Raw genomic sequence first — 12,640 nt, forward strand, 5'->3', positions numbered from 1 at the left:
AAGAGAAGCTAAATTACAACAATCCAGAAATAACCTTTCAGAAATTTTCGAACAGGAAGAGGAGATGGCAGCCGAAAATAATAATAATGTAAGGAAGATGCTTGGTGACTTTACTGCACCTAATTCCAATTTACATGGAAGAAGCATCTCCATTCCTGCCATTGGAGCAAACAATTTTGAGCTGAAACCTCAATTAGTTTCTCTGATGCAGCAGAACTGCAAGTTTCATGGACTTCCATCTGAAGATCCTTTTCAGTTCTTAACTGAATTCTTGCAGATATGTGATATTGTTAAGACTAATGGAGTAGATCCTGAAGTCTACAGGCTCATGCTTTTCCCTTTTGCTGTAAGAGACAGAGCTAGATTATGGTTGGATTCTCAACCCAAAGACAGCCTGAACTCTTGGGATAAGCTGGTCACGACTTTCTTAGCCAAGTACTTTCCTCCTCAAAAGCTGAGCAAGCTTAGAGCTGATGTTCAAACCTTCAGACAGAAAGAAGGTGAATCCCTCTATGAAGCTTGGGAAAGATACAAACAGTTGACCAAAAAGTGTCCTTCTGACATGCTTTCAGAATGGACCATCCTGGACATATTCTATGATGGTTTATCTGAGCTATCAAAGATGTCACTGGACACTTCTGCAGGTGGATCCATTCACCTAAAGAAAACGCCTGCAGAAGCTCAAGAACTCATTGACATGGTTGCTAATAACCAGTTCATGTACACTTCTGAAAGGAATCCTGTGAGTAATGGGACGCCTATGAAGAAGGGAGTTCTTGAGGTTGATACTCTGAATGCCATATTGGCTCATAACAAAATATTGACTCAGCAAGTCAATATGATCTCTCAGAGTCTGCATGGAATGCAAGTTGCATCCAACAGTACTCAAGAGGCTTCTTATGAAGAAGAAGCTTATGATCCTGAGAACCCTGCAATAGCAGAGGTGAATTACTTAGGTGAACCTTATGGAAACACCTATAACTCATCATGGAGAAATCATCCAAATTTCTCATGGAAGGATCAAAAGCCTCAACAAGGCTTTAATAATGGTGGAAGAAACAGGTTTAGCAACAGCAAGCCTTTTCCATCACCCACTCAGCAACAGACAGAGAACTCTGAACAAAATACTTCTAATCTGGCAAACTTAGTCTCTGATCTGTCTAAGGCCACTGTAAGTTTCATGAATGAAACAAGATCTTCCATTAGAAATTTGGAAGCACAAGTGGGCCAGCTGAGTAAAAGGATCACTGAAATCCCTCCCAGTACTCTCCCAAGCAATACAGAAGAGAATCCAAAAGGAGAGTGCAAGGCCATTGACATAAGCAAAATGGCCGAACCCAATGAGGGAGAGGAGGACGTGAATCCCAAGGAGGAAGACCTCCTGGGACGTCCAGTGACCAATAAGGAGCTTCCCTCTGAGGAACTAAAGGACTCTGAGGCTCATCTAGAGACCATAGAGATTCCATTGAACCTCCTTATGCCCTTCATGAGCTCTGATAAGTATTCCTCTTCTAAAGAGAATGAGGATGTTACTGAAGAGCAAACTGCCAAGTTTCTTGGTGCAATCATGAAGCTGAATGCCAAATTATTTGGCATTGATACTTGGGAAGTTGAACCTCCCTTGTTCATCAATGAACTAAGTGATCTGGATCAACTGACATTGCCTCAGAAGAGACAGGATCCTGGAAAGTTCATAATACCCTGTACCATAGGCACCATGATCTTTAAGGCTCTGTGTGACCTTGGTTCAGGGATAAACCTCATGCCCCTCTCTGTAATAGAGAAACTGGGAATCTATGGAGTGCAAGCTGCTAAAATCTCATTAGAGATGGCAGACAGCTCTAGAAAACAGGCTTATGGACAAGTAGAGGATGTATTAGTAAAGGTTGAAGGCCTTTACATACCTACTGATTTCATAGTCCTGGATACTGGAAAGGAAGAAGATGAATCCATCATCCTAGGAAGACCTTTCCTGGCCACAGCAAGAGCTGTAATTGATGTTGACAGAGGTGAAATAGTCCTTCAATGGAATGAGGACTCCCTTGTGTTTACAACTCAAGGATCTCTCTCTGCAACCATGGAGAGGAAGCAGAAAAAGCTTCTCTCAAAGCAGAGTCAACCAGAGCCCCCACAGTCATACTCTAAGTTTGGTGTTGGGAGGCCACAACCAAACTCTAAGTTTGGTGTTGAACTCCCATATCCAAACTCTAAGTTTGGTGTTGGAGAGTTTCAACAAAGCTCTGCCCATCTGTGAGGCTCCATGAGAGCCCACTGTCAAGCTATTGACATTAAAGAAGCGCTTGTTGGGAGGCAACCCAATGTTTATTTATCTAACTCTATTATTTTTGTTTTTCATATTTTCTTAGGTTAATGATCATGTGGAGTCACAAAATAAATATAAAAATTGAAAACGGAACCAAAAACAGCAGAAGAAAAATCACACCCTGGAGGAGCATCTGTCTGGCGTTCAGCGCCAGAACAGAGCATGGTTCTGGCGCTGAACGCCCAAAATGGGCAGCTTCTGGGCGCTGAACGCCAGAACAGGCATGGTTCTGGCGTTCAACGCCAGAAATGGCACACAAATGGGCGTTGAACGCCCAAAATGGCCACCAACCTGGCGCTGAACGCCCAGAGTTGTGTACAAAGGCATTTTTACATGCCTAATGGGTGCAGGGATGTAAATCCTTGAACACCTCAGGATCTGTGGACCCCATAGGATCCACTCAGGATCTGTGAACCCCACAGGATCCACTCAGGATCTGTGAACCCCACAGGATCCCCACCTACCTCCACTCACTTCTTCTCACCCCTCTTTCACACAACCCCATAAACACTCTTCCCAAAAAACCCTTCACCAATCACCTCAATCTCTCTTCTCCATCACCTCTTCACCACTCACATCCATCCACTCTTCCCCATAACCTACCTCATAAACTCCACCTACCTTCAAAATTCAAAACCAATTTCCCACCCAAACCCACCCATATGGCCGAACCAATACCCCCCTCCCTTCCCTATATAAAGACCTCCATTTTTCATCAAATTCACACAACACATCCCTCTACACTCCTCTTGGCCGAAACCACATCTCCCTCTCCCTCTCCATATTGCTTCTTCTTCTACTTCTATTCTTTTGTTTATTGCTCGAGGGCGAGCAATATTCCAAGTTTGGTGTGGTAAAAGCATAAGCTTTTTGTTTTTCCATTACCATTGATGGCACCTAAGACCGGAGAATCCTCTAGAAAGGGAAAAGGGAAGACAAAAGCTTCCACATCCAAGTCATGGGAGATGGAAAGGTTCATCTCCAAAGCCCATCAAGACCACTTCTATGATGTTGTGGCCAAGAAGAAGGTGATCCCTGAGGTCCCTTTCAAACTCAAAAGAAATGAGTATCCAGAAATCCGACATGAAATTCAAAGAAGAGGTTGGGAAGTTCTAACAAACCCCATCCAACAAGTCGGCATCTTAATGGTTCAAGAGTTCTATGCCAATGCATGGATCACCAAGAACTATGATCAAAGTAAGAACCCGGATCCAAAGAACTATGTTACAATGGTTCGGGGGAAATACTTAGATTTTAGTCCGGAGAATGTGAGGTTGGCGTTCAACTTGCCAAACATGGAAGAGAACGCACGCCCCTACACAAGGAGAGTCAACTTTGATCAAAGGTTGGACCAAGTCCTTATGGACATATGTGTAGAAGGAGCTCAATGGAAGATTGACTCCAAAGGCAAGCCGGTTCAACTAAGAAGATTGGACCTCAAGCCTATAGCTAGAGGATGGTTGGAGTTCATTCAATGCTCAATCATTCCCACTAGCAACCGGTCTGAAGTTACTATAGACCGGGCCATCATGATCCATAGCATCATGATTGGAGAAGAGGTGAAAGTTCATGAGATTATATCTCAAGAACTCTACAAGGTGGCTGACAAGTCCTCCACTATGGAAAGGTTAGCCTTCCCTCACCTCATTTGCCATCTATGTTACTCAGCTGGAGCTTTCATAGAAGGAGACATTCCTATTAAGGAAGAGAAGCCCATCACTAAGAAAAAGATGGAGCAAGCAAGAGAGCCCATTCATGGAGCTCAAGAGGCGTATGAAACTCATCACCATGAGATTCCGGAGATGCCTCAAATGCATTTTCCTCCACAAAACTATTGGGAGCAAATCAACACCTCCCTAGGAGAATTGAGTTCCAATATGGGACAACTAAGGGTGGAACATCAAGAGCACTCCATCATGCTTCATGAAATAAGAGAAGATCAAAAGGCAATGAGGGAGGAGCAACAAAGACAAGGAAGAGACATAGAAGAGCTCAAGGACATCATTGGTTCCTCAAGAAGGAAACGCCACCATCACTAAGGTGGATTCATTCCTTGTTCTTATTTCTTCTTTTTTCTTCATTTTCTATGTTATGTGCTTATCTATGTTTGTGTCTTCATTACATGATCATTAGTAGTTAGTAACTTTGTCTTAAAGTTATGAATGTCCTATGAATCCATCACCTCTCTTAAATGAAAAATGTTTTAATTCAAAAGAACAAGAAGTACATGAGTTTTCAAATTTATCCTTGAACTTAGTTTAATTATATTGATGTGGTGACAATGCTTCTTGTTTTCTGAATGTATGCTTGAACAGTGCATATGTCTTTTGAAGTTGTTGTTTAAGAATGTTAAATATATTGGCTCTTGAAAGAATGATGACTAGAAGACATGTTATTTGATAATCTGAAAAATCATAAAAAATGATTCTTGAAGCAAGAAAAAGCAGCAAAGAACAAAGCTTGCAGAAAAAAAAAAAAGAAAAAAATATAGGCGAAAAAAAATAGAAAGAAAAAGAAAAAGCAAGCAGAAAAAGCCAATAACCCTTAAAACCAAAAGGCAAGGGCAAATAAAAAGGATCCCAAGGCTTTGAGCATCAGTGGATAGGAGGGCCTAAAGGAATAAAATCTTGGCCTAAGCGGCTAAACCAAGCTGTCCCTAACCATGTGCTTATGGCGTGTAGGTGTCAAGTGAAAACTTGAGACTGAGCGGTTAAAGTCAAGGTCCAAAGCAAAAGAAGAGTGTGCTTAAGAACCCTGGACACCTCTAATTGGGGACTTTAGCAAAGCTGAGTCACAATCTGAAAAGGTTCACCCAATTATGTGTCTGTGGCATTTATGTATCTGGTGGTAATACTGGAAAACAAAGTGCTTAGGGCCACGGCCAAGACTCATAAAGAAGCTGTGTTCAAGAATCATCATACTGAACTAGGAGAATCAATAACACTATCTGAACTCTGAAGTTCCTATAGATGCCAATCATTCTGAACCTCAATGGATAAAGTGAGATGCCAAAACTATTCAAGAGGCAAAAAGCTAAAAGTCCCGCTCATATGATTGAAGCTTTGTTTCATTGATAGTTTGGAATTTGCAGTATATTCTCTTCTTTTTATCCTATTTGATTTTCAGTTGCTTGGGGACAAGCAACAATTTAAGTTTGGTGTTGTGATGAGCAGATAATTTATACGCTTTTTGACATTGTTTTTAGTATGTTTTTAGTAGGATCTAGTTACTTTTAGGGATGTTTTCATTAGTTTTTATGTTAAATTCACATTTCTAGACTTTACTATGAGTTTGTGTGTTTTTCTGTGATTTCAGGTATTTTCTGGCTGAAATTGAGGGACTTGGGCAGAAATCAGATTCAGAGGTTGAAGAAGGACTGCTGATGCTGTTGGATTCTGACCTCCCTGCACTCAAAGTGGATTTTCTGGAGCTACAGAACTCGAAATGGCGCACTTCTAATTGCGTTGGAAAGTAGACATCCAGGGCTTTCTAGCAATATATAATAGTCCATATTTTGGCCAAGAATAGATGACATAAACTGGCGTTTAACGCCAGCTTTCTACCCGAATCTGGCGTCCAGCGCCAGAAAAGGAGCCAAAACCAGAGTTGAACGCCCAAACTGGCACAAAAGCTGGTGTTCAACTCCAAGAAGGACCTCTACACGTGCAAAACTCAAAGCCCAGCCCAAGCACACACCAAGTGGGCCCCGGAAGTGGATTTATGCATCAACTACTTACTCATGTAAACCCTAGTAGCTAGTTTATTATAAATAGGACCTTTTACTATTGTATTAGGCATCTTTTGATCATCTTAGGATCTTAGGATCATCTTTGAACGCATTGTTCTTAGACTTTAGGGGCTGGCCATCTCGGCCATGCCTGGACCTTCACTTATGTATTTTTAACGGTAGAGTTTCTACACTCCATAGATTAAGGTGTGGAGCTCTGCTGTTCCTCAAAGATTAATGCAAAGTACTACTGTTTTCTATTCAATTCACCTTATCTCACTTCTAAGATATTCATTCGCTCTTCAACTTGAATGTGATGAACGTGACAATCATCATCATTCCCTATGAGCGCGTGCCTGACAAACACTTCCGTTCTACATTAGATTGAATGAGTATCTCTTAGATCTCTTAATCAGAATCTTCGTGGCGTAAGCTAGAATGATGGCGGCATTCAAGAGAATCCGGAAAGTCTAAACCTTGTCTGTGGTATTCCGAGTAGGATTCAATGATTGAATGACTGTGACGAGCTTCAAACTCGCGAGTGCTGGGCGTTAGTGACAGATGCAAAAGGAGGGTGAATCCTATTCCAGCATGATCGAGAACCGACAGATGAATAGCCGTGCCGTGACAGGGTGCGTGAGCATATTATTCACTGAGAGGAGGGGATGTAGCCACTGACAACGGTGATGCCCTTGCATAAAGCCAGCCATGGAAAGGAGTAAGACTGATTGGATGAAGATAGCAGGAAAGCAGAGGTTCAGAGGAACGAAAAGCATCTCCATTCGCTTATCTGAAATTCCTACCAATGATTTACATAAGTATCTCTATCCCTATTTTATTATATAATATTCGAAAACACCATTATCACTTTATATCCGCCTGACTGAGATTTACAAGGTGATCATAGCTTGCTTCATACCAACAATCTCCGTGGGATTCGACCCTTACTCACGTAAGGTATTACTTGGACGACCCAGTGCACTTGCTGGTTAGTTGTATCGAAGTTGTGACAAATTATGAATGTGTAATCACGATTACGTATACCAAGTTGCTCACGTGCCAGGAATAGTTTGAGCCTGGACATCACAATTTCGTGCACCAGCTGGATTAGACATATGATAAATGTGCGGGAAGTCGGGACATATCTCTCGAGATTGTCCATATAGGAAAAATCATGGAAAAGGCCGATCTCAACAAGGTTGAGGAAATAGTGAGATGGGTAAGTATGATTAAATTCTAACTGCTTGACATAATATTAGAGTATGGTAGTCATTTGTGACATTAAATGGTAGGATGAATGATGTGAATTTGGTTGAATTTGAGGATATTTCCAAATGGTGACTTAGTCAAGTTTTATTTCCTTCTGTGAACCAAATTTTGAGGGCAAAATTTTAAATACGGTGGGTAGGATGTAAAAACCCGGTCAAGCTGTAGTTAATTAAATATAAATTAAATATAAGCGAATATTGTTAGAAAATTTAGCAATAGAAATTTGATAATTTAAATATGAAATTTGGACTCAGTGGATTTTTCTAAGTCAGAAAACATAGTTTTTTGCGTAAAAACGCGCAATAAAAATTTGACCGGTAGTACCGGCTGAGATCTGTTCGGTACTGCAGCTGAGAAAATTAAATTGAAGTGAATAAGGTCAAGAATTGAGAATTTATAATTTGGAAAGATAGAAATATTTAAAATACGGTTTAAAACGCCAATCTTAGAGATTTTGGTCCAAAATTGGACCAACGGGTTAAACCGAGTGAACCGGGCCCAAATGGACCCAAGCCCACACTATATAAGAACTCATTTCAGCACAAAACAAACCATTATCCCCAATTTTGAGAGAGATGTTCGGTAGTGAAGAGAGAAGAGAGTGGAGAAATGAAACCCTAGGCACCACCAACTTTAAATCACCATAACTTTCTCTACGGAGCTCTGATTGACGAGCCGTTTTTGGCCACGCGTCGCTCTTCTCCTCCTCTTCAATTATATTTAGGTATTGTGGTGAGTTTCTTAATGATATCTACCCAGTTTCGTTTTTCCTCCTGTATTTTGAATTTGGTTTGGGTTTTGAGGAAATCTTGTGGTTTTGGTTGTTTAGGAGTGCTATAGTGTGAGCCATTGGTGAAATCCATCAATCAATTTTGTGGGTTAAGGTAAGAAACCCTCTAATCCTTGTAATTTATGATATTTAGTGAGCCCTAAGTTGATGTATGTATGTAATGTGTATATTATAGTATTGGGTACACTTTTGGAACTTGAATCTTGCTTGTGAAAGTTTTTGGTGGATCTTGGAGATGAGTTTTAGTGGAAACTCCCAAGTGAGAGCTTAAATTTGATTTCCAAGAGGTACGGTTTAAGTTTCATTTAAGTACTGTGTGATGTGATGAGGATTCCTAGGTTAAATGCCCTTAGGATTATGTTTGAATCATGTATTTGGATGAGTTTGATAAGCGTAGATGATATGTTGTGGTATTTGAAGGCTTGGATGATGTTAGTGTAATAGTGCATAATTTGTATGTTGTTGGAGTTAATGTTGGATAGTGAATTGTGTGGATTGTGAGTTATACATGTATGTTTATATATATATATATATTGATTGATGAATTTTGGGCTGGAGGCCGTGAATTTTGGGCCAGAGGCCGGAAGAGGTAAGAAAGGTGAGTTGATGTGTGTATTGTGTGATGTCATATGAGATTGAATGGATATTGAATATTGAATGTGTAAATAAATGGAAGGGTTGTTGAATATTGAGGATTTAGGAATTTAGCAGTGGAATGTGATGAAATTGGGTTGGATTATGTAGATGAGATCGGTTTGAAACTTGGTTGAGTGTAAATTGGTGAATTTGATTGGTTTGGGGTTAGTTTGATAGATGAAAAATGAATTTGGCTTGTGAACCTTGGAAAAATTGGTGATTTCTGTTTTTAGGTAAAAATTCATTTTTGACCAACTTCGACAGTCCGTAACTCAATCCTCAGAGTTGGAAATTCTTCAAAACTAGATTTTTATGAAAGTTCATTCAACGATCTTTCCAATGGTTCAAGAATGGTTGAAAAAAAAAATTTTGTGGAAAAAGTTATGAAGCTTTGAAAATTGGGGTCAAAAACAGGTTTTTAATACTTAGCAACTTTTTACCCTTTCTGCAAGACTCGGGTACGCGAGGGTGCCACGCGACGCGAGCATTGGGATCTGTCACATGGCCTCGTGCACGCGGAAGGAGGCATGCGTACGCGAGAGTGCCGAAATTGAAGCCTCGCGTACACGACCAAATCTCGCATACGTGACACCCGCAATTTTCATTGCTTGCATACGCGAGCTACCTGCATGTGTACGCGAGATTCATAGATTTTTGAAAAGTGTATTTTTAAGTATTTTAACCATTCTTTTAGCCTCCCAAACTTTTATAAATGTTGACAAGATTATAGAGCCGGTAAAATTAAGTATAGAGGAGCTAAGAACAAGACCTAAAGAGTGAATTAATGAATCGAAGTGAAAGGGAACTAAGTGTGGCTTGAACTTATGATGAACGCACTAAGTGTGGATTGAAATTATGTCGAGAATGGCATAAGTAGAGGTTCTGATGAGATGAGGTTTCAGAAGTGTGACGGGCACTATATCCCGGGATAAATAGATGAGTCGTGGTTGAGAATTTTCCCTAATTATTGTGGTTATAAATAAAGAGATAAAGTTTAAAGCCTGTGAGGTGTACAGTGCACTCACCCTGCGAGACGAGTAATGAGTTTAAGAACAGATACAAGTTTAAAGCCTGCGAGGTGTACAGAGCACTTGACTCTGCGAGGTGTACGGAGCACTTAACTTTGCGAGGTGTGTAGGGCACTCAACCCTACAAGACTTTCCCTCTGGCTGCGAGGTGTACATGACACTCACCCTGCAAGATATACAGAGTATTAATTTTGCGAGGTATACAGGGCACTCACCCTGCGAGGCTATGCTATATATAGCGAGTAGACAACAGAGAGGACTATGTCCGAGTTAGCTACCGGACATGTCGGGTTAGCTATGTAACCGACAGATGATATCATCGGCCATAGGGTAAGCATTCATCATTTGTATATGTTTGATTTGTTTAGGTTTGCTTGTTTGTACTTGGTTTGCCTAATTGAATATGACATACTATGTGCTTATATGCTATTTGCCTTACTTGAATCTACTTGTGTTTTACTTGTCTGCATTTCTTGTGTTTGTACAACTGAGATGTCCCTTATGCTGGTGTCAGTTGACGCTGAGGGATGTTCTTGATAAGATGAGTTGATGATATAATTGAATAATGATAATGGCTATTAAATGAGATAATTTAAGCTCCCTAGGTAGACGCAGTGAAGTGATTTCACTTGCTCTAGGTAGAGAATGAGACTATTAGTATTGAGGTATCAAGTTCGAATTACTGGTTATAGTTTGTTCTGAATTGAGTGTTAAGAGGTTTGGAAAGATGGGGAATTGGCTAGACTTGGTATCCCTTAGAATAGTTACCTAATTCGTGGATTAGTGAGAAACTAGGGTGAGTAATTGATGAAAGGAAGTTTAGGATGCTTAGTGAGTTTTTATTATAGCGCATTGTATTTATTTGGCACTTTTACCATACTGGGAACCCATGGATCGGGGGGTCTCATTCCGTATATATATATCTTGTTTTTCAGATGCAAGTCCAGATGCTCAGCAGTGAGCTGTGGTTCATCTGAGAGATGGCGAAGACCTTTGTATTCTCTGCTTTACATTTTGCTTAGAATCTCTCCCCTTTTATTTTAAAAAACTTATATTTTATACTTGGTACTTGCCTATAGAGGCCTTATATATATTTTGGGAGAGATAGGACTTAATGTTGTCAAACTGTTTTTATTTTGTAACCTAGTCGGCCTAAACTTCACGGGTCGCGACTAGAGACTATTTATTTATATCATATATATCTATATTTTGTTTTATCTTATTCTTTCCTACGGCTTTATCTGTATAACGTTTTTGACTTCACGATTTATCTTCTTTTGTCGATACGTGAGTGATACGACTATGCGATTTTATTTTCACTATTTTCAGGCTTCTCGATTTATACTTCCCTTCAATTCTATATTTATGTATGTATTATAATCCACCTGAGAGTTGTACTACCATAATATCATTGACTTATGACTCGAGTATAAGGATTCGAATATTAGGGTGTTATATCTCAACTGTCTAGAATCCAGGCATCTTTGGATAAATTTGACCTTGATATTGAGGTGTTGAGAACAATACCTGATGGGGTGCTGATCTCTATAACGGCATTTAATGAAATCTCTTGAATATTCGGATTATTCCACAAACTAAGGAGTTGTTGGTTCTGTGTAGGAGAAAGTTGTGTGGCTGAATTGATATTTTGATCTTGACTCTGAGGTGTTGAAACATGATGTACAAAAGGTTTCACTCCTCTTCCTTTGCCATAGTTTGGTGGAAATCCAAATGTCCATAGAGTCCACAATGAAAGCAAAAAGGCTTATCTTTTCGCATTAAACCTCTGCCTCTGCCTTGAGTCTGAAGAGATTGTGGGTATCTGGCAAAGAAAGCTACCTGGTTTTGAGAGGAGGAAGCTCCAATAGCTCGATGCTTTTCTTCTTGTGATGTTAATTGCGTAGAGGATCCATGAGAAGGATCTGGCCACGGATTTGAGAGTAGGATTCATCTAAAACCTATCAAGAAACAGTGCGCATACTCAGCTCGGAGGAACTCTTCCAATGCATGAGCATCTTCACAATTACACTGTACTGGTCGATATGAGTTCAGTTCTTCCCAAAGAACTTTAATCTTGGTAAAGTACCGAGAAATTGATAGAGCTTCTTGGTGAAGATTCATTAATTCGCGCTTCAACTCGAACACACGCAGGTCATTACCATGTTGAATTCATTCTTTGAGGAAGTCATTACCCTGTTGAAATCATCCTTTGAGGTCATTCCACAGTTCTTGAGCAGAATCCGTGTAACCTAGAGATGTTGCAATCTCTTTTTTGGAAACCGAATTAAGAATCCACGTACTTATCACATCGTTGACACATTGGCAATTCTCAAATTTCTCTAGCTCAATGTCCGAATCTGGTTCGGAATCGAACCGGTGATGAATCCAAGTTTTCACTTGGCATTGAGAGCCTTTCACATTACATAACTCCATGAATGGTAATTGTTTTCAGCGAGTTGCTGAGTGACGAGTATCAAACCAGGTTAATTAGATGAAAAAAGGAAAAACAGATTTGGAATCGTGAAAAAGAAAGATGAAGTAACTGAATTCGCTATGAATCTTTGAAGAATGAAAGCAATTCTAGACAGCTTCTCAGAACTCGTGATTAGAACTGCATGCTTCTAACGAGAACAAAAGTGAAGAAGCAAACGCGTTCTCATCAAGTGAAGAGATAGAATTATCGCAGCAAGAAGAATGATGGAGCACCAGGATAAAAATCGAAAAATAATTGTGAAGGAGATGAAGATGAGAAAAATCGTGAAAGGTTAAATCTACAATCAAATGAACTCGATTTGATTACTCCTTTAGAAATTAACTCAATAATCTAAACAACTTAATATTAATATTAGACGATTCCATCCCAGCTT

The 12,640-nt window shown here is 39.9% G+C and overlaps 1 non-coding gene across 1 annotated transcript; it reads right to left on the bottom strand.

Annotated features, from left to right (window-relative positions):
* Positions 1 to 460: 460 nt before the first annotated feature.
* On the bottom strand, positions 461 to 568 carry LOC112761040 (small nucleolar RNA R71). Its single transcript, XR_003181447.1, has one exon. It is a non-coding gene; the product is annotated as a small nucleolar RNA R71 (small nucleolar RNA).
* Positions 569 to 12,640: the final 12,072 nt, after the last annotated feature.

Source organism: Arachis hypogaea, chromosome 16 (genome assembly GCF_003086295.3).
Source record: "Arachis hypogaea cultivar Tifrunner chromosome 16, arahy.Tifrunner.gnm2.J5K5, whole genome shotgun sequence".
Classification (NCBI taxonomy): domain Eukaryota; kingdom Viridiplantae; phylum Streptophyta; class Magnoliopsida; order Fabales; family Fabaceae; genus Arachis; species Arachis hypogaea.